The 27,362-nt window shown below is 37.3% G+C and overlaps 1 protein-coding gene across 1 annotated transcript in view; it reads left to right on the top strand.

The window, feature by feature from the left end:
• The window catches only part of LOC110829861 (uncharacterized), a 297,508-nt gene that overhangs the window by 151,808 nt on the left and 118,338 nt on the right, over window positions 1-27,362 (top strand). Inside the window, exon 5 of the mRNA XM_087356519.1 lies at window positions 20,161-20,244. The gene's annotated coding sequence lies outside the window, so the exon portion shown is untranslated. The remainder of the gene's footprint in view (window positions 1-20,160; window positions 20,245-27,362) is intronic.

Genomic DNA, 27,362 nt, shown 5'->3' with positions numbered 1-27,362 from the left:
TGCAGCCTAAACAACTGGGTTAACTCGGTAGATCTAATGTCAATCAAGGTGAAGGTAAAATAAGCTTTTTTTAGCTTTACGTCATGATGGAATCAGAGCCAGTTTCAGAAAATGCTACACCACGGAAATGCCCAAGAATATGCATCAGTTTACTTTGCACTACTCTTGTATTTTGACGTGTGTGTGTTATGTTACACCAGGATTAAACCGTTAATTCGTATGTTTTGGGAATAAACACGTCTTACTCTCTTTGACCACGTTAATGATTAATAACGATAGTGAAAATTAATTTACAAACAGGATATTCAATTTTACGTCCAACACTTTCTGATGATATGCTAATACAGTCCTCAGTTATTCTGTTCATAACTTAATGACTCTGCAGTTATGACTATGTTTAATCTGGTGGTAAATGTTATGAGTACTTGTTTACAAATAGTATGTGTATATAAACTTCGACGTTCTGTAAATTAAATTATATTTACGTCGTGCATGGCTCGCAGACCTTTTCAATGGGAGTGAGAATGCTGCCTTTGTGGCCAGGGGAAGTGGTGGCAAATAAAACACTTCGCTGAACTCACTCAGGGCACCTACGAGCGTTTCGATAGTGAACAGTATTACGGCAAGCTCGCCCGCCACCTTCTGTGTTTCGCTGTTAATAGGCAGCGCCTATAAATTAACATTTAGTGTCGGTGTAATGACGTGAAGACGGGAGTAGAACAGTAGAACCATCTCCTGAAACATCGTGTATTTCAAGTATACCCAAGGCAATAGACAATGTCCAGCAAACTTTTCCTATAATTTTAATTGTTGTTTCTGAACAAGTGAAATTATACCTTATCGCTGAATTGTACTAACAGAAAAATAATTCTTTCACCGAAAGGTCAGTATTGAGAACGTTAAGGTGAATGGTACGGAAATTGTTTTCGAGGGTACAAGATGGAGTTAACCGACGTAGGGTCGTTTCGAGACTTTAGATTCCAGTTGGAGAAGTTGGATGTTTGAAGAGGTAAACGCTGATAAAACTGGAACCTAAATGAAACACAAGCAAAATGAAATATCAGTTTATGTGGTATTAATGCAATGTTATTGATACAAAGAAGCTTTCTTTTTTACTTCGGTTTAGAGATCAGTTATGTGAAACCTCGACTCCATTCAGAACGATATCCGGGAGTGGACAACACATTTATCGCTCTTTTTTAATTTTCGTGTCCAGCTTCAGTACAATTTAATTAAACGTGATTTTGCATTTTCACTTTTTGCTTCTTTTCTTTTCATACACCAAGTATTTACCACGCACTATATCATAATTAAAGGCAATGTATGTATACCAGAGGAATAGGGGTGGGGAATATAAAATATTGTAACTTGATGCGGTTATTACGATTTGTGTACCGAAAACAAATCCCAGGTCAATAACTTCCGAACATTTTTCTTTCACAAGCTATTTCTATTAAACATTTTGGGTGCCGGGAAAAATGTGTTTGGAAGATAGGTTAGTTCATATTTTATCTTGGTCCTATTTGGTCCTGTGAACAATGGGGTTAAAATTTGTATTATTGTATATATAGCTTGCTAATTTTGATTTATTACTATAATTTTCAGTTAATAAAACGCAAAATATTCATACTGCTTGTATTTTATGTTCACGTTGAAGATATAAAGTGGTTTTAAATTCTGACAATATTTATATTATTCTTCTTTCTATTCAAAGTTCAGGATGTAATTGCCCGTTCCAAAATTCAGAACTGATCCTGCCATCGGCTTCTTGGTCGACAGGTTCATAATTCATTATAATTCTGGGTACTCTATTGCTGTCTCTCCCTTTCACATGTTGTAATCACTTCATTTGATAGTCTCTAATTTATTGTGTCGTCATTCTGCGTTATATCTCTCGGGTCAGTCCCACGAGATGTCGAGCAAATCTCATCTGTGATGTTTCCAATCTTCTCTGTAAAAAATTCCTCTCCTCGATGTTTAAGTACAGCGTGTTTTACAGACAGCCTAACCGCTAAGAAGCTCCGAGGACCATCGGATTGTTCTGTCTGAGTCTGCACTCTGAATACAGCCCGCTATATAAATCCGTATACATGTTATAACTAACTTTGTACGGGCAATTGCAACTGACGTATATAAATTTAATAGAGTACTGCACAACACTGTATGTAGAGCTCGTGAACTGTTACATTATTCAACCCTTCGTGTTCGTTCCCAGGTGATGGTGAAGCCACAGTGGACAGACCCAGACACGCGCCGTGATGAATAATTCGCGTGGCAGTTTGTGTCTTGCACTCAACTCACGAAAACGCAACAACCGTACAGTAGCTTCATAATATAAAATATTAAAGTACTTTCTGTTGACAAATTCAAAAGACAGCCTTCTGCTGTCAGCATTCGTCTCACATGAACAAATGATGAAATTGTGTTCTCTAATTTCGATTACAAGATTTTTAAACGCGTTTTTTACGAGTTTAATACATTATTGGCTCTGATGTTCACGTTCACAAATAAATTGCTGGAATGGTAATCATACAGATACATTAATTAATGTCTTATTACGTTTTACTATTTGAATAGTGATTCGCCCTTGTCATACCACCCTTACATCTATTCTCTAGATTTTCTCTGCCCGATTTAATTGGTGGAGTTTTGTTAATAAAAGTACCTAACTAATGTAAACGCTTCGATCCTTTCTCGAAACTAATTTCATGTGGCTAAGACCTTGTTTGCATGCTGATAGTCACTAAGCGTGTCAACAGAGTAGCTTACCATTTACATAACACTTTGGTTAAGTACATTATTCACAATATTCTCTCACCACGAACCCCTCCCCAGAGTCACGTAAATCCAATGCACATTTCACATTCATGTTAATGTAATCGTCACATCTATGCCTAGATCTACAAACTGACCTTTTTACTTATTGTTTTCCCGATTAAAATTTTATTTGCGTTTTATCCCGTGGATGCTACGTGTTCCGCCAATTCAATATTTGTTAATTAATTCAATGCAATGAAACAATCAGAACTCCGCAGTTATCAGTATTAGGTTTCGTCCTGGTTAAAATGAGAAAACTCTGCCTTGTTAATTTATATGGGCCTGCAGAAATTTTCTGATTAAGCGAAGAAAATTGCTTTTGCCCGCCAGCCCACTTGTACTGGTTAAATGTCGTTCAGTGCGTTTTAAATATTCAGATTTTGTGCCGGAGATCCATTGCTCACCAGCGTGGTCATTACGCTTGTCGGTTACTGAAGTCCTGTGACGTCATACAGAGTCGTGTTGTAGGAACAACGGGATGTGTGTGGGAGTGTGTTTGGTATCACCTGATGACGGACACTAGAATTGTATTTCGGCACTGGGTGAAACAGGCTCATTCTGCATCCTTGTGGAATCACATTCGACAAATCATATGGAAATAACACTGTCAAGCTGTGGATTTAGTCCAGCTGAATAACACTTCCTGTATCATGATAAGAAGAACGATAATTTATTACAAGTAAATTCTTTCAAGTGTATTTTATTTTTGTCAGCTGTGAATTACATGTTATAACTCCTGCATGTTGAGGTACTTTAATTTGCATAAATGTTGTTATTATTATTGCCACCTTTTGTCCGATTTTAACAAAAATTGGCATGCATCGGCATATTTTAGTAAAACTCGTCAATAATTTTACGAATTTTTTGAAAACCCGTTCAGCCGTTCTCGAGTTGTTACATGCGGGAAGGTCGGACAGTCAGACAGACATGGCAAACGTCTTAACTGCGAAATCGCCTAAAACATTAGTGTCGATGTCTCTAAACTTTTGCAACTGTACGAAGCAATGTAGGTATATGAATTATGTGAGGATAGGGGCACTCAGATCTTCCCAGTATCTATAATCTCGGTTTCAGAAGCTCAGAACTTGCAGGAACAAACGAACTTGAGACATGCATTGCAGTATTACGAGTATGTCTAATTTGCATTGAGCGCATAATCTTCCCTTCCGGTTTTCTCTCCATATCGACTAGAATTCTGAACGATTTCAGGTAATTAGAAGTTTGGTACGCAGAAGTTGTTGTAATTGTCGGGATGTAGTTGTATAGTCACGTGTATATAGAGCACGAATACGCTTAATGTGCTATTGATGCATACAATAACCAATAACTCCGTGATTAGTTGCCATGGTAACGTGTCGTTTTGTTCCCAGCAGGCTGCACGGGATTAAAATTTGATTCTAGAGCTTGTCGCTTAGCAGAATGTAAGATGTAAACATGATTTTCAGTAGTAATTAATTGCATTAAATGCCTTTGTAATTTGTATTATAAATAGAGTCGGATTGTAGGAGTTTGGCAGCTGAAATGTGTGGACTGATAACTCCACTGTACAGAATCGTTATTAATTTTTGATTTTTCGCGTAGGATACCGGAAGAAAACAGATCCTGAGTCTAATGATTGTAAACATGCCCGATGTTCAATTTGCCTTTAACTGTTCGAAAGATAAAACTGATCCAGCTAAGATTTAAGAGGGCATTTCTTAACTTCTGGAATACATATGACATGGAGTTTGGGAACATTTTTGGCTCATTGTTTTGAAGATTAAAATCACGCCTATAATAAGCATCGCAGTTGAGCGGGTAGTAGTCTTGCTTCGCATTTAGGTGAAAGTGTGTTCAAATGTCGGTCTGGTGACCGAATGTATAGACTAGGTTGTTCGTTGCCGCGTTTTTCTAATATTTTTATTTCTCTCTCCAGTGATCTCCTTCCATCTTTGTTGTTTAATGCGGTTTTTTTTACTTATACTCTGTTTCCTGTAGAACCATTTGGGAAACAGACGATCCCACAACGAATATTTTGCGTTAAATTTTTAAAGCAAGACCTAGCCTCCGTTTCCTACACTTTATATGAAGTTCATACAAATACCCACTCTTTATGTTATAAGCAAAGATCTCCAATGTGCTCCTGGTACATATACGTCAGTTGTTTCTATGTATTAAATTAGGAGTTATTCAGAAAATGTAGTAAAGCCAACGCTTTTACACAAAGAATATTAATTAGGCTGGTTTTAACAAAGCTAGCCAGTCACAACAGCAACATCACGACTGTCACTTTACTAGACATGCAGACATCAATTACTCTCATGGAGTCTGTCTCTGACACTAATTATATCGGTTCTGGCACGCAGAAAACCTCACATCAACCATGGTAGGCCGAACCTCAGAATAATCGAGATCGCATGTGCTTTTGTTGTGCTGGATTTAAGTAAATGGACGTTCGCCGCACAATCCAGTCACATCTTGTTACAAGTTTTTAGAGTGTTTTGTATAAACTACACATCACATTTATCGAATGTAAGAACGTATTTTAATTGGCCTGTAGTACCGTCTAATTAAAGAATTTATTTGGAACTGTTACGCTAAGTTTTTATCAGTTTCAAAGTACAGAATGTTACGAAGTTGAGGGGACTTGAAAGTACTGTCAGAACGTTAATGATTAAGGTAATTTAAGTATCACTAATTTGCTTTAAGATAATTATCTTCAAAGCAATATATCAAAGCGATAAAAGCAACTTGAATTTAAACAATCATCATGTAGGTAGGACATAATATAAATATATCGCTCAATTGTAGAACTGCTGATAATTTATCGTAATTAAATCTACATAGTACCTGACTACGGAAGCCACAGGTCATAACCTCTTTATTGTGAAGTTTATCTTATCATCAGTCGATTTGGCTCTCATGGAAACAAGTGACAGCTAATGGTGATATTACTCATAACCTAGCACGGTCATATATTTTGCAAATGCTTTGTATCCTTCCGCAGGTCGACGATATGTGCCATGACATTTGATTTCTCTATTTTTTGTAACGTCTCTGTGACTAATATTAAATGTTTATATTTTACAACATTTTATATAAATGTGGTGAGTTATTTATTATTTATTTCTACACATTATGTGAAGATTAAATTTCGTTATAAGTTATTCAGACTGGTTCATCGTATTATATCTTTCTTATATTACATGTGCTATGTACTTTATGTTTCAGTACGTTGGGCGCTGTAAGCGCTAATTAATGCCACGTGTTCTAGCGTGATAGATAACACAGAGGGTTAAATTAGTGTCTATTTTCACTTAGATTCAATATGTTAGGAAGTGGTCCTTTGATTACAAATCAAGTGGAGGTGATACGCGAATCTGACTAGGGGACACACATTTTTGGTAGTAAAATGGCCTCAACTGAAATTACTTTCTGTAAACTACGAATGTGAAAATGGAATTATAATATACTGTACTGAAATAAAGCGATTTGTTATGCCTGTCCAGTTCTCAGGAAGAACACGGATTGTTCTGTTTGTCTCAATGTCCACGCTGCGTTTTACCAAGGGCCGAGCCGTGCGGTAGGAACATTAAACTGTCACATCTCCACAGTACCGCGGTTAATTGTGTATCTTGACCTCCACTCTATACACATTTCAAAGGAGTTTTGCTAGACAGAAGAACTTTAAAGTTTTACCCTAGCATCGAACGTCAGCATAGGAAATGTTCTTAAATGTGGCGATCAAAAGACAACGGAACGCAATTTCCAGCAAGAATGAAATTTTGTCTCAGTAACATTTTCCTTCAAAATATAGGTTAATGAATTCATTATACAGTACCATACACGCTGTCTCTACTGGTTTAAATTGTGACTGATTTTACATAATATATCATTTAAATGAATTTTTCATCCTTGAGTGTTACATTTCCATATATTTTTTCTTCCTTCAGCCATAGGTCAAACAAATTTGTAACTGTTATGGTTATAACACTACGTAGTCATACCATTGTTCAAAATTTAATTGGGGTTTTGTGTAACGAAGCGTGAGCAGAAAAAACATAACGAAAACGGAGAGCGAGAGATATGCGTAAAAAAGGGCACAACATAACGGGATAAAGGAGCGTGTTCGCATTTTGAATGTGTGTGTAAGATTGATAGGTCCGCAGTGGCGGGGTTAGGATTTGGGTGGGTCCCTTGAGCCGCCCTCATTCCTCCCTTTCACTCCGTTCAGCCGACGCCTCATGCGCACGGGGTCAACCCGGCTTAGCTCCCTAGAAGCGGCGAGGGGGAGTTGCAATCCCACTTGGGGATGAAGAAGAGGCTGGCTATCAGCTAAGGAAATGACACAAATCAGCATAGAACTCTTTTTAGACGTTATGGCCCGCTTCGCGCCAACCGATTGGTAAACTCCCAACTACTCCCTGGGCTAGAGTCCTTTCCTTTGGCTCCTGAGTCCCTCACGATTTTAAACAGAAAAAAATACTGTAAAATGTAAATGTTTACCCCAAATTGAGTCTTAAAGTTGGAAAGTTAATTTTTCATAGTATAATTGTACATAATCAAGCAAGTATCACATAAGCGCACTTTATAAACGCATTGTACAAAAGGAATTCAGCATTTTCAGCACCTCTGTGCAATAAGACTCACATTATTGTGTAACTGAGATAGGACCTAATTAATATCCATTGCAGTTCGTAGATGATAATTATGAAATATGCGAAAATTTATGAAGATATGTTAAACATCCCATGTTGGTCTCTGGTTGTAACACAGTGTGAACTTTTGCGTAGAAACCAACGGTCCGGAGGAACATAATGCCTTCATCTTTAGCCCACAACATAAATATGAATATCTACATTTTCATGGCCTTAAGAACCTCACATATCACACATTTACATCTCTTTAAACATTTTATAAATTCTGTACGTTTCCATCAATTTACCGCGAGTTCATTGCTCCATTTTTAGTAAATTCCGTTAAAGGTTCTGAGCCTCGTGGAAGGAAACGATAATTTAATTTGGGCTTCTGTAGTTTTAACTTCAATGTTGATTGTGTGTTTCGACGTTTTAACATACGCAGCAACTTCTTTGCGATTTGCATCCTGCACTGCAACTTCTCCAACACATCTGTGTGGCGTTTTGCTCCAAAGTTCTGTAGGCGCTGCAGTGAAAAACATTCGTGGAGTGAAGTCTGTTTTCCGCTGTTTCGCTAAAATTATTAAACTAAATCAGACGTCAAATTCACAAAAGAAACGTAAATTATACACTTGAAAGCAGTTGCCACAGTGTAACAACAGATACAATTATTTTACACAATATGTAGCACCGCGAGAGACAGCCTATACCGCGATGCATGCTGTGGTTGCTTTAACAGAAAATCATGTAAAACGACGACTTCTTTTATACATAGACCGAATGAAATAGGAGTTATGTTACGGACAGGATCATTTTAAATTATAAGCTTCCTTTGGTTGGGTAAAATGAAATGACATAGAGAATTTTAATACAATGCGTGTCGGTATGATGCCAGATACGTTCTACATGTTTGTGCAAGCTTCTCAGTTTTAGATTGTCTTAATTGAGACTCACCGTGAAGAATAGTCAGTGGAAGGAATCGTCTTTACGAACATCCTAATTTATTCTTTGAAGACATAACGTGAGTTTGTTGTGCTGTCGGTTCTGTGGTAGTTCATTTATTTAAAATAAATGCATTTCTACAAATCTAACTTCTTTACTCAAGAAATGTATTTATTTATAAACAAATAAACTACTGTAATTTATACTGTTTTACTTTAGAAGGAAAAAAAATAACTTCAGGAAAGTTGTCACGAATCGGCCTTATTGATTTTTAAAAAGCGTGTACCAATATGACTACACAATTTAGACATAAATTTATGGCTGAGTTGTAGTATTGTTAAATTACTGGTAACATGAATTATAGACACTGAAACAGCAATTACATTACGGCTCTAATTTTTATATTTGTGCTCCTTTGTATTGACATCGGCGATACAGCGTCGGATGGTAGAATAAGTAGTACGTAGTTAATTGGAAAGGAGCGGGTTTTCTCCATCTTGTGCTATAAACAGACCTGATGGCTACTAATCGTGAAGCAGTAATGCAAGTACACTCTTCACAGAATCAATCAGCAGTCAACTTGATTGCTCTCAGTCCGTCCAAACATGCCAAGAGAATTTCTTTTTTGTACGTGGCCGTTCCTCTCCAATGTTTAGGCCTGTACTATCTGAATTTTCAGCAAGGCTATTCCAGGAATTTGCAGTTCTTTGCTGTCATGACGGATTTTACAGGGCCTCGTCGAAAAGCATCACGAATTCTGTTGACTGTGTCGGGCTTTACGAAAGGTGCGTCCTTCACACTTAAACTGATAGGACATCGTTTAACTGTTTCAGACGCTAACGTGTGGTTTGAAAATAGTTATTTTTTCTCCATGATCTTCATTCATTTGTTTCCGTGTCGAATCTATCCAGTGGGGAATTTAACAGTTTCTCTTTGTTTTATATGAAAATATTTTCATTTAAAACGCCTGAAGAGTGGATTATCGCTTGGCGCTGTATGCATTTTTCCTTGTTTACAAAATGCAGAGCCCTGCCTCAAGCGCAGCGAAGCCAGTAATTCTACGCCCCCATGTATTCACTGTAAACAAAGGGGATATTAAGCAGCCTTAAGGGTATTTTCCACAGTGGTTATGAATGAATTTTTTTTATAAATCGTTCGTTCTTTTTCGTCAGTGTGCAGAAATCAATCGAATGTAGCTCTCCTGAGGCCTCTGTTGGCGATCGCACGAAATATCTATAAGGCAGTAGTGCCGTAAAGTATACGGCCGGCTCTCTGCACAAGAATGGTAGGTCCCTTAACAGAGATGCACGGTCATGACGTCACATCCGCACCCTTCACAATTTACAACGTAACATGCGGAGGAAACAAGAGACATTTCTACACCATCCGGTACAACCACAATAAAACATTATGGCTTATGTATTCAACTGATCCATGTATTCTAATTTTGCTTCAGAATACACGGTACGAAGTAACATGGGGGCCATTCCACGGCCCCAAACTTATAAATTAATTCTTTATATTTACCTGCCGGAAAATGTAGAACCTGGAAAACACAGGGAGGAAATGCGGCATCTGCGTTAGTTTAAATTTTCGAGGATTAAAATGGCATACATCAACAAAGAAATTCGTTTCCCCGGATTCGTGCGTCTGCGCTGTGAAACATGTTTATGCGTTTATAATCTCGTCTGTCTGTAAGAGAGGCGGGTTTGCCGGCAAAGGAAATTAGGCGTCGTCCAGCGTGGGGCTGCTTACGCGTGTGATCTGTTTGATGAGGTTCAGTAGCTGCGTAACCACTTTATAACGCAACCTGGAGAATGGTTCGGTTCTGTGAAGGTTTTTGGCGGTATTTGAGTCTCTAAATCGGCGATTTTATCATACCGAATGTCGTGATTGAGTGACCAATATTCCTGTATCTTGTTAAAGAGGACCCGAGTTCATATCTCTGTACACAAGCACACCTCTCCAATTCATTATTCACTAATCATTTTTGTATACGATTGTATAAAATGTAGTCTGTTGAAAGCGCCGTCAAGATAACCAAGAATAAATAAATACATATTGCTCAGTGCTCATTGTCTGAGGTTTATTAAAATCTAATGTTTCGGAAGTTATATTGTGATTTTTCATCATAGCGACCGATATTTATCTTGGTCTTACTCGTTAAATTTTGCGGTGGTTAAGAAACAAGTTTAGTTTTGGGAAGGCTGAGTTTTGGTATCGACAGTTGTCAGTGACCTCAAAAATAAGAGTACAAGATTATCTGTTGGTTTGATGACGTAGTCACCTGATACTGTAACAAATTTTACCGAATTCTATATTTCGAATGAAATTATGTATATGAAAACACACACAGACCTGCAGTGAAGTAACCTAACCGTCGAAGACCTAGACGTAAATAGGGAATGCTCTTGTCATGAAATTTACGAAAGCAGTTTGAGTGTGGGCTCAATTCGTCTGGCTCAGTGCATTCTGGTGACGGGGGTCTTGTGAAACGTATAATAAATTATCACGTTCCATAAACGGCGGAGAATTTCTTGATTAAGTGAGCGACAATTAGCTTTTGAAGAATTCTGTTCCATGAAGTTATGGTGACAGACAATTTCTCCCATGCCCGCGCCTTTTCATAAGGGTTGCCTTCTTTATACTACACATTTCTCTCCAGAGCACGCTGAATTATAAAATTGTATATAAACTGCATCAACAAAAAATATGAATTTATAGCTCCAGAGAATGAAAGAACTGTTGAGAGAAGATTTAAGTTGTTTTTTTTTTTAAAAAAATGGAGTAACATGATTTTGAAAGTTCTCAAAGTTGTCGCAGGAAATAACGCAGTTTAATCCTGTAGAGTTACTAGATTGAAGAATGTGATATTTGAGTCTGTTTCCACGGCAGTTTATTCGGCCCCAGGGTTTTTGGATTTTAATACTTGTTACTGTAAATATTCCTCCGTATATTGAAAGAGTCTTCTTTTGCGGTAATGACATATTCAGAACTTCGCTGTTATTGGTCTTGTAGTACACAGAGATTCCCTGCATGCTTTGTGTTTCTCACAGCCTTTGAATTTGTTAGTTTCTGACATTTCTTGGCTTTATAAGGAATCTGAGCTCAAATCGCAGGAAAGTTTCTGTAGTTCTATTCCTCAGTGACAGACTACAAGTGCGTTCTGACTTCCGACTTGTCTGCGTTTTGGCAATCAGATATTTTTAATCCTAAGGAGGATTTGAATTGTAACACTGAGTATCAATCGTCATGGTTAAGTGGTCAGCATTCCTTTGTTGTATTCAAGGAGTATAGGGTTTAAATCTGGGCTCTGAGACTGGCTTTGTTTATTTAGGTTGCTGGGATAGTACCTTGAACTAGGCCACTACCGGTTCCTTCCTTATATTTTCCAGTTCGATACCTTTTTTAAACAACATAACATCACGAGCTGCTGTTAGGGATGGGGAACAAACCACAAATAAATAAAAAAAGGGCAAAGTTCAGGAAAGTTTAACATATATACTATAGGTAAGTTTTGAAGATGGGAGGGGAGTGAGTGTCCAAAGTCGAGATTTGTTAATAGTGGCACTGAACTTAGCGTTCCACTACTAAAGAACTAGTTTCTTGGTTTGTTGCTATACGACAGATGGTGTTCTTTCAAGCAATTTCCATCATAATTTTTATTTATTCTGAGAAATGACAAGTATGAAAGGAGAATAAAACAGCAATAGACGAAGAAGTAAGACCCCTACAAACACTTTAAGCAGCTTGTGTTTCTCGTTCCTTTTTGTTGTGTATCGGTAATGGATACAAGACAAGTAGTGTGTCTACATTGTATTTGAACTTCAATATCACGGAGACATACATAGGTATCATAGAAGAGGCAAGTGATAACAAACAGTCTGTTGCAGCTTTAAAAAAAAGCTACTTTTGTCCCAACCGTTGGTGAGTGCGCTGCGACAACAATGGCTGAACATCCACTCGAAGTGATGGGACACTATGTCCCTGATCCCTGGACTGCACATCAATCACATTCACTCACCAGTCAGTCCACTCCACAAACAGAGGCAACTCTCTCGTACATTACTCCGAGATTCACGGGAAAACACGGTGGTTGACAAGAAAACACACCCTCTGACATACATGCATAATGTTCGTTGTTGGTATCAAAATGAAAATGTTCCTCTCTGTTTTATTTAAGTGGTGGGTAGTTGCATTCAGCTTTTTCTTTGTTCAGAATGGTCTGAAATAGGAAGATGCTTCATCAACATTGCTTTCAAGCGTTGCTCTAGAATTCGCTGTTAAATGCTATATTGGTTCTAACTATTCTTTGAATTTATTTAGAGATACATTTCTATTGATACTCTTTTATAGTAAGACTCAGTTATATTCTTTTAAAACCGAGGATTCCTAGTTTTAACAGTTGAGAGATAGTAGACAAATTTATGTTACTGATATGTTCTAGAATTCGAAATAAATTTATATCAGAGGAACCTCTGTTTTAAAGTAAGATATCTCTTGCGTAGAATGGCAAGAATCGATAGTAAAGATTTAACGGTTTCCAATTCAAGTTCTTCGGCGCCTTACCATGTAAAATATTTGTTGTTTTCTGCTTCTTATGTAGTTCCATCATTAAGGTCCTCACCAGCATCTCCGAGAGGCATTTAAAAGCTCCAAGTCATGGGAACACGCCTTCAATTTGCTTCACGCCTTACTTTAACAGACACGAAGAAAAAAGAATACTCAGGGCAATTGCATCGTGTAAGGGTCGGAAAAAATGACACTCATGTTTTAAAGTGGGGAATGCCGTGTGCGATATGAGTTTCCGCTGTTGAGTGTGAAGTGGGAGCTGAAAATGAGGATTTATACTGTAATTAAAATATGCTGGTTTTTAGTTAACTCCGAACCTGTCAGACTTTTTGTTGCATTTCAGAATTAACGACTCGGCATCAAAGAATCGCTCTGAGGAAAAAAAAAGTACGTGATATCCGTATTCGTTCAGCGTGCAGTTGATACCGTCGTAATATATATATATATATATATATATATATATTTCCATTGTAGATATTCAGTTAATGGGTGCAACTGAAGAGTGGAAAGTGAAGTCTGGTGTCGTTGAGAACAAATGATAATATTCACATAAGCAGGCCTGGGGAGCAAAGGTAGACAGAGTGACGTATTAAAGGCTGATAGCGAAGAGAGTGGCAAAATAATATCGCGATTTATAGAAAATTTAAAAACGGCTGAAACGCAGCCAGAAGATGTATGAAAACTGCAATAACCAAGTGGCAGAAAGATCAGATGCAGAGCGCTTTGTGTCCTGTGGAGTTTTTTTTTTGCAACAATACAGAAACCAGGCAAATAATTGTATTCACTTTATTAATCGCGTGGTAATATATTTTTATGTTGTGATCATTAGACCGAGAGGCAGTCCACTGTAAATGGAAATTCATACTGGATTTAGAAGCACTTTTTTTGTGGATGAAATAAAACTCTACCAACTAAACTGTCTGGGTCGTAAAAGCGTTCGTAGTTAAATTAAAATAAATAAATACATATGAAGTCTGTCGTATTCAAAACCAAATTGATCGAGAAATGACTAACCAGTATCCATAACAGATATTTCATTTATAACTCAGTATCTCGTGATAATGAGTTTCCCAGCTTCGTGGAAAAACATGCAAAAATGTAGCCCGGAATTTAATTTCATGCTTGTGACTTGTGTGTGTGTGTGTGTGTGTGTGTGTGTGTGTGTGTTAGAGAGAGAGAGAGAGAGAGATTGTGTGAGTGAGTGAGTCAGTCAATCACTTAGTCTGTTGGTGGGCGTCTGAATTAAAGAAAATCGCTTGAATGTCTGGCAATTCCGTAAAGATCAATTGATATTCGCCTATGTTTTATTCTACAGATTTGTTTCATAGAATATGGAAATAAAGGTTACAGGCCCACTTATAAAATTATAAAGCATTAATTTAACTCATCTGCCAAGGTGGTTCTGCAGAACCTTATGTAATTTGCTCTAGGAGTTACATTGCGTTGTTTCAGTAACAGCAGAAGCAGTGAACGTCATGACCAAGGAAAATTTCGAAATATAAAATTAAGACACGATCGCTTCCTTTCGTGTCTTTTCCCATTCATTATTTATTGATCAATCACTTTGTAGTAGCCTTAGTTACTTAAGGCGTAGTAAGACACAAATGAACCAGCAGGGCACCGGTCATTTTTAATATATTTCGTTGTTTTCCTCTGCCCTTTCAGGCGACTGAAAAGGAGGTCATCTTAAAATAGGCCATAACCATTTCCCATCACACGCTTCTCGATTCTTCGTTCATATTCATTCAACGCTTCATAGGTTGTAGTTAAAATAATCGAAATGTAAACATAGTGTTTACTATTATCTAATTATGTACAGTTTATTTAAATCAAATGACTTACAAATATGTTAAATAAATAATCACAGGGGGTGGTACTTCAGGTTTCGGTTTACACAGGGAACTGCCTTTCAGTGTAAGAACCTACTATGCGACGAAATATTACACAGACCATGAATCTTATCCGGGTTCATTCAGACACTTGAATTATCTTGCTCAGTATGTAGTCCAATTGTGGAAATCCGCAATTAAGATTTGTTTTGCATAAAATACGGGACATTTCTTTGCTAGCAGAGTTATTGTTAGCTTCTCAAGAAGGACTTTGTTTCGTAGATTTATTTTATTTTAAATTATTTCTTCTTAGAAACTATGTAGAGCATAAATACTGATAAATATTGAGGAATATGATGCTGTATCTACCATTATGCCTTCCGCGACACTTCTGTGGTGTATGTTGCAAATTAGTTTCATAGAAGCCACGAAATGTACCGAAACAAATTTAAATATAAAAAAAACATAAGACGACGCGAAAAGTTCAAGTGTACTTGATACTATCGTGTTTATTTTCGAAAAGCAGAATGTAGCATATAAAATCTGACTTATAGAATCGGGCGCACTTACTGCATGTTTATGAATAAGGTCATATCGTATTACAACAGTTCTGATGAACAATGTAGCCCAGAAAATTAATGTTCCTGAAACCATTTTTTTTTCCGCTGATTACCCCATTCTTCCTTATCAGAATGTCTTGCCTCTGAACTAAAGGTGATTGATGCTTTCCAATTTTATGGTCTCTAGGCAAGGATTGCTTCAAGCGAAATCTGGCTCTGATTCTAACACGTACAAATTGCTACTATTACACAGAAGAATGATCTAAGTGACTTTTGTCTTTTATTCGTTAATAAATTAAATATAGCGCATTGATATTTTTATTATAAAAAATAGAAAGCCAGATACTGTGAACCATTTATTTAACGCATGGATTCTCCCTTCCTCATTTCAGGTCTTGAAACGTAGCAGAATGCTGCATAGGCCTTTCTATATTAAAAAAGTTACCGTTGCCAGATTTATCAATATGTCGGTTCGAATGTTTAGTGACATGCGCTCATATATTCTTCAGTGGTATATTTCATGTTAAATGTAGGCACATGTGTTTCTTTTTATTCTGATATTGTCTCCATGCTGCCATTTTTTTACTCAGCTAGCTTATTCACCGTTATGGAAGTTGAGAGCCAGGAAAAGAGAGAGAAATATTAAATGACAAGAAGGGAATGAGAAAGAGAGGGAAATTTAACACTGTCGCAAATCACGTAGCAATCCTAACGCAGAGATAAAAAAGAGGCGAATCACTTCAGTCAATTACTGTGATTGGTGTGAATTTTCGTTTTGTGAAAAAAAGATGGCGTCTGCCCGTGGCTACCGTAGACTAGTACAAAAATCTTGCTGTCCTGGGAACAACAAGAATGCGATGAAATACGTGTTACCTGACACGGCGTTCAGTTAGTATTAATAAAAGTTCTGACAGAAGCTTTGTGACGCTGGAAGGTCTCCAGCAGACAAATGTCCTAGGACTTGGAAGCTCCTGGAAGACTTAATAAGAAAGAAGGTACAAAGCGCTGTAATGAGCGTATTGTACTTTTATTTATAACGCTGTGGTCTCTACGCATATTGGTAGCTGTGGTCATTGAATTATTTCGCTGCCTGAAGCCATATTCGAAGATGCAAATCCTAGCTTACGAACGTTGATAACATATAAGATTTTGCTTTGTGATGCCGCCTTGCTAAAAACGCCTACGTTGAGCGTACGAGCTACGATCATGTTGGTTTACATACATTTTAGAACTAAGCGAAACAGCAGAACACTAAGTGAATTGTCGTAGCTGAGAAATGTTTAAAAGTTTTTGTTCGAAATAACGAATTAACGAGACCATTTGGAAATACGTAGGTCTGGATGTGGCCATCGAAAAACAGGGTGGTAGGGTACGAATACTGTGAAAACTGACATTTTCTGCCATAGTTTATGAAGCACTGAGCAGGATGCTTTAAAGACGGGAGTAGATATTTGGGTTCCTTAAAACGTAAGGATTTTCTTAAGTTGTTGAACGACTGTAAGATACAGGAGAAAGACTGCACCTTGGGGTACGTAATATAACGAGGAAGTTCGTTGCCTTGGGTTCGTTTGATTGTTAACTAAAATCATGAAAAACAAGAACATTGAATGTCCTCATAAGATCAGACCGGTTAAAATAACTATTTTAAATGCAAATATTGCGTTAAATCATATTTTATGGGAAAAGCTAAATGATGAGATTTTGAGAACACGGTGAATAAATTCTGGTTCTGTAACCAAAGGGAACTTCTTAACATATTCAATAATTAGCTACTGCAGGAGGAAGTTACTACGCTGCCTTCAAACGTATCTTTGGCAATTATAAAATTGTCAAATTGAAGTACTAATTTGGTAAAGTTCATCAGCGTCTTTATATTATGCATTAATGAGTATCTGGCTCCTTAAGGCACAAGTTTTCATACCCGTGTATGAGCTACAGTGTCTAGGAAGTGACAGGTAAAATTCAAGGATTGTGTTGGCTCTAGCACGGTACTATGTTACCAGACCTTTACATTTCCGGGTCTAGTCAGTTATTTCCAAACACGGAAGAGAACTGAATAAAATTACTCTTTTTTATTCGAAGATCTTTTAGTTTCGTTAAAAATAATATCCACTTTGATTAGCGTTCATTTAGGTCTGCGCATTCATTTAAACATAATGAGCTTCACGGTATCAGGTCATTGAATACAACTCTGTTCCTCCGTGTTTACTCATTACTTAACGTAGAACTTAAAAGTTGTCGTTATTTTGCGAGATAAAGAAATACGCAATTGAGTATCGATTATTTGATCGGTTTTATACTTGTCATTTACTTTCTCCTTTTTCGTTTCGTTTTCAGTAATAAGATTGTGTGTCTTAGGGAAGGTCTTCCGGCTGATAAGAACGTGCCTTACAACCAAGTATTCCGGGCAACTCTTCGCTTGAGAGGCTTGTTCTTGATACAGCTTACTCAGCTAACACAGTAAGATGTGTGCTCTGTAATTTCACTCACGATACAGTGACATCGATGAGTTCAAGAAGAGATAGCATTTGGGTGGATAGACGAAGGGTAGCTTGGCGCCCTTATTTAATCGTTTTATATTGTACTGAAGTTTAGATCGTCTTGTTTTTATCATTGTAGCAGTTTGGCAGCTGTCTCCTGTCTTCCTTCTTAATTTCATATCCAGGAACTGTCTCTACGCAGGCTTTCTTTACTGAGTTTTCTGATGTTTCCTCAGTTTTCCGACAGCAACTTAGTAATTGATCAGCACGCGCTATTCCAGCTTCTATTGTTTGTTGAAGAAACGAAACTGCAAGAAGTGGGTAGGATTGCGAACATTTGCCGACCTTCTGAACACAGGTCATTTATTGTAGCTCAGAAGAGCCCGAAATCCCCCAGAGAACCACAAACATGCGTCTGTACTGCCGGAAACAAGGCCTATTCACTCTCTCTGTCTGTCTACCTTGTTTTTGTTAAACAAGAGCTGCAGATACAGATTTCATAAGGGTTGCGTAGGGGGCATAAAGCATGGAAACAACATGGATTTTTGTCGTAAAAAATTTGTTTAAGGTACAATAAAATATTCAATTGTTATCCCAGTACATATATATACATATATATATCCTTTCTTGTATGAAAAAAGAATGTAAGAAGGAGACATAATAAACATGATGCTCCCATTTGCCCTCATTTGTTATCGAGGCCTGCTTATTATGAAGTCGACAATACTGTGTGCTACCCTACGTTTTTCTCGCGAATTATATATACAGGAGTACATTTTAGTGATACAATTCCTTGTCGTGGAAAAGCAGGACGGTTGACATAGCAGCAGGGCGTAGGTATTAACATGATCGTCTCATCAGTATTATACCCCGTGCTTTGCGGCCAACTCCTAGTGACTGCCATCATGTCATCATTCAATTTAATCCAGTGTTGTATAACACGCAATATGTCATTGGATTAATGCTAATACAACCTTATACTGCGTTCGGTAGAAACACAAGGCAACACAAATGTGGACGTCACAGTGTGAACCAGTGTCGGCGTGAATCAAAGTTAAATAGATTTTAATTACCAGCTTTTGGGTTTCATTAACTTTACATGAAGTCGAGGAATTTTGTGTTTATATACTAACATACGTTTAAGTTTTGTGATTTTCTTTAAGTAATATTATGCATTGCTGTTATAATAATGTGGGTCAGCTTTTAATTACTGATTTATGGACCAGTAGTAAGTAATGTAAAGTGTAGTACTACAGCACAGTTCGTGACGTGACGGTAATTTACAAAGAGTTAATTATTTTACGGGTAACATATTGTTTGCATCGCATTACCGGTTTTTTTTTCTATTTGGACAAGCATGATGATTGAATATACACTGAAGTTGTTTGTTTTCCTGTCAATCAGTTTTATTATGCAGGGTTATGTAATTAAAGTGTTACAGGCATGGATAGTAAATACTTTCTGTTTTTTGAATCATGGACGTGAACGAGATGAAGAGAGGGCAGTAAGTATAATGTTGCTTAGAATAATTCGTGTTCTCTTCGGCAGTGTTTTGGATGCTATAGATGAATCGCAATTATAGGAGGTAAATGGAAGTCAAATAAGGTTTTTGTTTTACAAATAACATATATAAACTGCAACTATAAAGTTAAGTAACTGTTGTTGAAAACGAGAACAACTTTATCAATATAATCTGAATATCATTATTGAGTACGAAATTACAATGTATAATGTTCTAACTGCACGAATTGATGGTTGGACCAAGTAATCCGTCACATTCCGAGTCCCCTTGTAAGATTTCTTTGTGTGTTGTTTGTATTTAAGTGTGTTAGCTACCTCTCCTTCCAACTCCCAAGCTGTGGTACCACTCCTTGTCGGCTGTCCGTGATTGCTTATTCGGTATAGGCAGCGTGTATATAATACTTCTCCGCGATCCTCCGTATCTCTCCTGCATCCGCAATCTTTTAGTGCATCTACTTTGCATGGGACAATGCAGTCATACGTTATTCTAAATATGTAATTCATGTTCGTTTCAGGGAGGAATTATTATGCCCAAACGTTGTCCATCAGAAACTGAAAATTTCTATACAATTTGACAACTGTAGAAATTACAGGAAAATAAACGTAATTCTTCCATTACTCTATTCGTACAGCTGGAATAATTTTGTTTGCAGCTAAAAATAAAAAAAATTCTTTTAGAAGAAATGTTGTAATAAATGACGTTAAAGTTTTTTACGATGCTGTTACAGAACGTTTAACAAAGTCTTTCAGATATTAGTTTTTTAAAGCGTTTTAACTCGTAATACAAAATTACTCTTAAACCCTTTCCTCTTACATATTCCAGGAGGAGCAATGAAGCTACTGAGTTCTGGGGCCACCAATCACACTGTCCCCAGATACAGTCTTCTATAGCACCTGAATCTCCGGGGTGAGTAGAAAAGTCTCCCTTTATACTAGAATTTCCTTTAGTTTAAGAGCTAATACTAACTTAAGGAAAATAGCTTTAAAAGGGTGGAGTTTTTAAGTGAAACTTTACAAACTTTTGTAACGAAGAAGGCACGAGAATTATACACAAAAGTAATAATGAACGTATAACTTTAATGGCTTATCTCCATTCACGCGTGCTGCAAGTAATAATGTAAAGTATGAGCGAGGGTAAAGCACGTATTCTAACAAAGACATACTCTATTGGGCTGTGAGTCATTTGTGTCATCTGTCTACCTTCACAAGCTTGCACAGTAAATTATTTCTTAGAATAATATTTCCAGAGGTTAAGTAGCCTTCTCAGTCAACGGAGAGATTAGTCTCTTTATCGGATTACAGCCAGTTTAAAGGATAAGCTACCTCTCACCTCCACGTAGGTGGAGGTTCAAGAATTTATTCATCTGTAATTCAGTGTCCCTGAATCTTTAAAATTTAATTTAATTTAGTTTACGAATCGTGACTTAGTATTGTTAGGGTGGTGGTGTTAGGTTACTGGGGCGGGGAGAGGGTTAAGCTACACAAACATAATTTCGGTGGTAAAACCTCTTGGAAAATGATTACTTGGACCATAAACAATGATATTGGAGGATAGCATTAGAAGGTGGCTATCTTGTGGGTAGAGATTAATTTTCGCTTCTGGAAGCAAAGTAATACAATTTCACAAATGAAATATAGAAATCGGAATAAATATCGATTAAATACACACAAAAATGTTGATACGGAAAATATTCCAACGCGTGGTTTGAATGGGGCTAGAAAGACTTCAAGAACTTTGACAACGAAGAATTTGTTGAGACGAATAACTGTGAAATCGCCTTAGTGTGTCCTTAATTTTGATAGCTGTGGGAACCGTGTACTTCCATATGCACAACACAAGCATTTGTCACTCGAGAACAACGTCTATAGCTGAGGCTTGTTTTTGTTGTAACTATAGTGATTAACGACGTTTTAGCCAAGGCACTCTGCACCTCAGAATCAATTCACATGGTAACAAATGACGTCGCCACAGAAAAAATCCATAAATGGACGAGATTCCTTAGTCATTATATTAAAACACAATGAGAGCAGACAGCCTTGCCTTTCGGGTTGAACAATGCCTGTTTATTTAGTGTACCTTTAGAAATATAAACCCATTCAAGCAAAGACACAAACAAAATACAGGGCCAGAAGGCGTATAGATTCTCTTTGGTCACAAAATTAAAGGGTGAGATGGAAAAGAGGTATTACTGGAGAAATAAATAGTGCATACAGAATTATAATGCGAGATGGGGAAGAAACTTCGGAGATCTAGAAGTAGATAGAGGATAATATTAAAATTGACATGTAAGTGAATAGACCATGACTTTTTGGATCGGATTAATTTTTTTCTGGATATAGTCGAGTGGTGGACTGTTTTAAACACGGTAATGAACCATTGGGTTCTGTATAAGACGGATAATATTTTAGTAGCTGAGCAAATCTAAGCTTCTCAAGAAGGATTGCGCTCCTTGGAGTTGTTACTTACCTAGGCAGAAGGAAGTCATTCCTCAGGACGAATCACTGTTCCGTAGTTCTAGAATTATTTATTTCAGTAAACAACAGCATTTTCAACACACGATGTACCTTCAAAAGCTATTTACAAGTGACGTAGCTGTCGAGCTGTTCTACGGAAAGATCTGACGTATAATAGAAAAAGATATGAACCCCTAGTAGCTTTAATGCCACTCGTCTAATGGTCTGTGAATGCTTTTAGTGGGATTAAATATGTATTCTTTTGCAGGTGAACAGAGTCAGTAGATTCATTATTAATATTGGGCGTGTAGTTGAAAGGTTGGAAAATGTTTAAAGAAGACACACGAGTAAGCTGTGTGCTGTGTGTCTCAGGACGTTATATTCATGCACATAGAAGTTTTTAATAAGAATGCTAATAACTTTTATCTTTTACAAAACAGAAAAAGTGCTTGCTAAATATCTCCCATCGTTCTCTGTGTAAACCTCTCTGTTACAAACTCAATTTTTTAAGTCAAACTTTAGCAAAAGTTTAACATTTTTAATCTGTATGCATATAAATTGGCCTGTAGCTACATATGGGAGTACAGTAATTTTAATTGAATTAAACAAAACAGTCTACTTTGGTTTTACTATAAGAGGCTTCATAAGACTAAAGGCAAAATTCCGCGTCTGTTGGTAATAGTATCTCTCTTTATAATGTTGTATTTCAGGCCTTGTGTTTCTGTATAAAATGCATTATGTCCTCCGTTAAACGGTATATTATATTTGTGAATCGGTTGTAAGTTTTGAATATACCCCTTGAAATTGTGTGAAGTAATATTAAGGCCATCAAAACACCCGTATTTAAAATCGTCCCTTATATTGGATTATCTATCCAGTTATCCTCAACGATGTCTCTCAGAAGCTCTGTCCTTCAGTAACTTAAGTCTTCACGAGGTCTTAGGATTTGTATTGATGTGCCCTACTTAGCAGCAAAAGAAACGCATTACGTCGTCTGACGACGCTTGTTTCAGTGACCTGTGCTTCAGAGACATGTTTCATGATGTAACATAAATCTCGCTGAGAAGAAAAAGTACAATTCTGAAATGCGAATCGCAGAATGCGCAGTTCCGTTCCTACGGACTGTTGCGCTTTCTTGGAACGAAGTGCATGTATGTACGTATATAAATAGGTCCAACGTCTGTTCAAAATCTCAGGGGCGTAAAATATAAACAGTTTTGATACTGATAAAAGTTATTGTCTGAATTAATGTTTTGTTGATTTCTAATTTTTGAACGATTGAAACCAAACGTCGCATTCCTGTCTTAAAATTTACAGACCCCGGATTCAAATCTCGTCCCAATATCGGATATCCTTACCGACTTCTCTCAGTCCCCTAATTCAGATGCTCCTATATTCATTTAAATTAGGCTTTGGCCGCCTCCTTCCTTACCCTTTCCACTTTATCATATACTAATTCGGCTCCATTTAATCTGAGCATTTGAAAGCGTTATTAAATAAAAAGGAATATTAGTATTAATTCGAACCATGTATAATAACGCTTTCCTAAATTCAGAGGTAATATAACCTCCATGATTATCCGTCAATTTTGTTTACATTTCTCTATTTCTTACTGTATTTTTTTATATCTATCTATTCCTTTTGTGTGAAAATTACGAAATTCCTTTGGGAGATGCTGACTGCGAGATACGCTGTTGGCAGCATTGTGACTAGCGGTGCTGTAAGTTTTCGTGGCTTGCGGGTAACAGAGACCTTTTTTTGGTGCCTTGTTCGCAAGACGTCGTTCCGATAAGATGATGCAGGTGTATCTACATAAATTTTAAACGTCTGCGATAAGAGACTGGTATTCGTTACGCAGCGCCTGTCGCATATGTTAGATTACACGCTAAGCTGAGTGACACTGTGTGATGCCTATCTGCTCATGAACAGGTTTCACTGAAAGCGGTGCATCTTTCCATCGTAACTGACGGCGACAGTTGTGCATATCTGTACCATCCCCGTTAAAGTTTCAACTCCTTTAACTTGTCCTGAGGCTAGTCTCCTGTGTTTATAGCAGGGTACGTGACCTCACAAATTTAATGAACTAAAAGTTATACGGTGTACACAATGAGTTGGAAGCTGCGCTGGGGGATGTCAGTGAGATTTAACGTGGGTGGGTTGTAATTTTAAACGCAAGCTGTTGCACCAAGTTAAAAAAAAATACTCATCTAACTATGCTATTGTTGATGTCGCGAGTGTTTTTTGTGTTTTTTGACGTTTTCATAAAGAATATTACTCCATTTATCATTCGTCGATCAGATCAAGGCACTCGGTCGAAAATGTTTTGTGTTTACAAATATTTTAATAAACCAGCAAAATATGGGATCAGATATAGACATTTAACAACATAGAAATGGTTTATGATCTGAAGCTTTCAAGACGACTAAGTATAATAAATTCTTATCGGGCTGCCAACCGTGTAAGTTCGCTTAATGAAGAAAACAACTTTTCGAGAACCATCTTCGTCTTCGTCCCCAGCCTCCGGGCAATGTAGTTATGGGAGATCCCGTTCGTACTCAGTGTCTACCTGGCTCAGTTCCATTTTATTGGCTCCACGTTACCCAATTGGACTTGGTGTGCAGCTAATAACATGGAACTGGGCCAGGTAGACACTGAGTACGAATTTGATCTCTCATAACTACATTACCCGGAGGCTGGGGACGAAGACGAAGATGGTTCTCGAAATGTTGGTGTTTTCTTTATTAAGCCAATTTACACGGCTGGCAGCCCGAGAAGAATTTATTACAGAAATGGTTAGTGTAACATGGTACATTTACCATGTTATACTAACTAATTCAGTGGTAATTAACGGCGCACAGTTTAATTGAGGGCGTTATATAGACTGTAATGAGTAGGTAGTATTATCTAGGTTTTAACTCGGTTTCTAAGAATGTGTAAGAAATCGGCAGTGTCCAACCTCAGTTCATTAGCTTGGAAATTCGGAAAATCACGAGATCAAGGTTTCAACTAGAAACAACCAATTTTTCTTATAACGTTGCCGCTGTACTGAACTTCTCTGTTGGCAGGATTACACAAAAACATTTATTATATGAGCAAATAGTTATGGTGGCATTCCTCAATTTATTCTGATGTTGAAACGTTTCTTCACGTAAAAGAAATTCTGACGGCATTCCAAAACAAAACAGAAGAAAACGCAGGCATGACAGAAAGAGAAATAACTGAAATGTTTTTGGAAGAGAAATGAATTCATAAAAATACATAGAAAACTGTAAGTCGCGCAATTCCCTTCGGGCTCTACGCTTGTTTTGTACAAAATTTCAAGCTGTCTCTAGACAATGTGATGTAGTGTTAATGTTTTCTATGTATGGAATGCTTTTATATGAAACCCGTTATTGCTTTCTAGAACGTGTAAACTCTGAACAGCGGCCTTCAGTAGACTTCTGCGTTTTAACTTCTTCCTTGCAGTGAACAAAACTGCGTATTTCAAGATCACCGACTGATAATACTTTTCCAAAAAAAATTTGCATGTCAGTTGAAAGTATGTCGTATGTCTTTATCTTCATCAAAATATTAGTAACTTTTATCGGTGTTAATTCTCCGGTGCCATGGCAAATTGGTATCAATCTTTTTGAAAAATAAATCTGAGGAAAGGAATACAACTTGCAAACGTCCTCAAAAAATATGTTTGTTAATTCTTCCAAGAATCGATAGAAATATGATTTTATATTTTATATATGAATTTAGGCTGAACTGGTAGTAATTCCTAAATAGCGATCAAACATCGGATTGAAGTATCTGAATATGGCCCTTTTATTCTGGCGCCTACATATTAGACTTCACAGGCCAGTGATTGCAAGTCATTAAACTTATTAGAAAGAAAAAAAGTTTTGATTAAATGAGTTTTATGACATTAGTATTAAATATAGGCACAGAAAGTTTTTTAAAAGTTATTTCTGAAAACACATTACGCTGCACAAACCGAAATGTCAGTGTTCCTGTACTTACAGTGACCGACCTCTGAACTGTCCAAGAATATACAAATTACAGGGTGCAAAAGCAAACTAATTGATTCAATCTTGTAAATAGGCTTATAAGTCAGCAGGAAAAGTGTAAAATAATTTTTAATGTGTAAAGCGAAAATTGCTGATTAGAGTACAGATACATCATTTTCATGTAATAGAAGCCGATCACAGCGGCTTTACTGTTAGATATGGAACATAATTCAAATTGTGATTTGGGGGGGGGGGTATTTCCTCAGTTTCTGTGCTGTGCTCTGCGAAGAATCGCCCCTCGTCCAAGGAATCTTGACGAACGTGTAAAGGAGTAAGGCAGTCGGAATAAATTGAATCTGGAGAGTACCGGGAGTTTAAACGTGGCCCCTGAAGAAAATCTGGAGGCGAAAGAGGATTTTCTGCCAGGATTATTAGTGAAGTCTTTAAAAGTAGTTGAGATCTCTCCGTGCGTCATGGACCATGGTTTTCGAATCACTCGCCTAGCTAGTCAGGATTATGGTGGCGGTTGGCCAAGGTCGCTGGTACCACATCGGTTTTGTCACAGGTTCATATCCTGCCCAAGGCACACATGTGGTTTCCATCATTAGTAATTATCCTGCTTACTGGATCCGCGTCTGCTGTGAGGTTTTGTCAATAGATCGTTGAAGCTATCCTGTGACAATCAACCTCAGGAAGTTCCATGTTGCCACACCAGAACTAACACACTAAACGGAATTATGGGTATAATTAATCTTGTTTCAAAGGAAATTAAATCATGGCATTCTGTGTCGTTCAATTTATCTATCAAAGTACAAGAAATCCGTCGCAAATTTGAAGTAGGAACTTAATAAGTACCAAATTATTAGCAGATTAAATAAAAGAAGTTTCCATTTACTCCATAACATTTAATCTTCCCATTTCGCTATCGGAAAATCTAAAAAATTAAATTTACCAAATAGTAACATTACATATGTTGTATGAGAGCGAAATACTGTCTTCCACTATGAAGGGAGAGCACAGAATTAAGTTACTAGGAAACGAATTGTTTAAGAAGAATTTGCTGGTCTAGAGGACGCGGCATGAAGTGGGAATAAATTTCAGAAACAAATCATCTTCATCGTACCATCTCGTTTTAGTTAAGGCAAATATCAACAATTTTATGTCTCCATTGTTCTCTGTAGACCTTCCAGGAGCCACCTGTCACGTGTTGTCGGGTGAAAAGGTGTAATGTGAAACGTACTTGGCTGAAATTTGCACTGAAAGGGCAGAATTAGGTTTCCTCTGCGGAACTTGGTCAAGACGCAAATACTGTTGCTATCGAATAATCTAGTAGTTGTCTAAATGACGTCTGAACTTTAGTCATGCTAGTGGTTCGTGTTCTTAAATGGGCACGTATTGATAATCTTCTTTAAACTATTGCAGGATTAAATTCTTGATGCAGAAGAAATACCACTTATTTGGAATAAAACGCGATAATATACCGCGCTAAAATTGCAGAAGAACGGAATAGGGTGAGAAAATATGAATCAGGAGTAACAAAAACCACGAAAATTACATAATGAGTAACTTCACAGTTGAC

The sequence above is a fragment of the Zootermopsis nevadensis genome, unplaced genomic scaffold (genome assembly GCF_977971745.1).
Source record: "Zootermopsis nevadensis isolate Lab colony 2312 unplaced genomic scaffold, Znev_1.0 Znev_ptg000027l, whole genome shotgun sequence".
Classification (NCBI taxonomy): Eukaryota; Metazoa; Arthropoda; class Insecta; order Blattodea; family Termopsidae; genus Zootermopsis; species Zootermopsis nevadensis.
The sequence above is the reverse complement of the archived record's forward strand: the minus strand, read 5'-3'. Positions and strand labels throughout refer to the sequence as shown.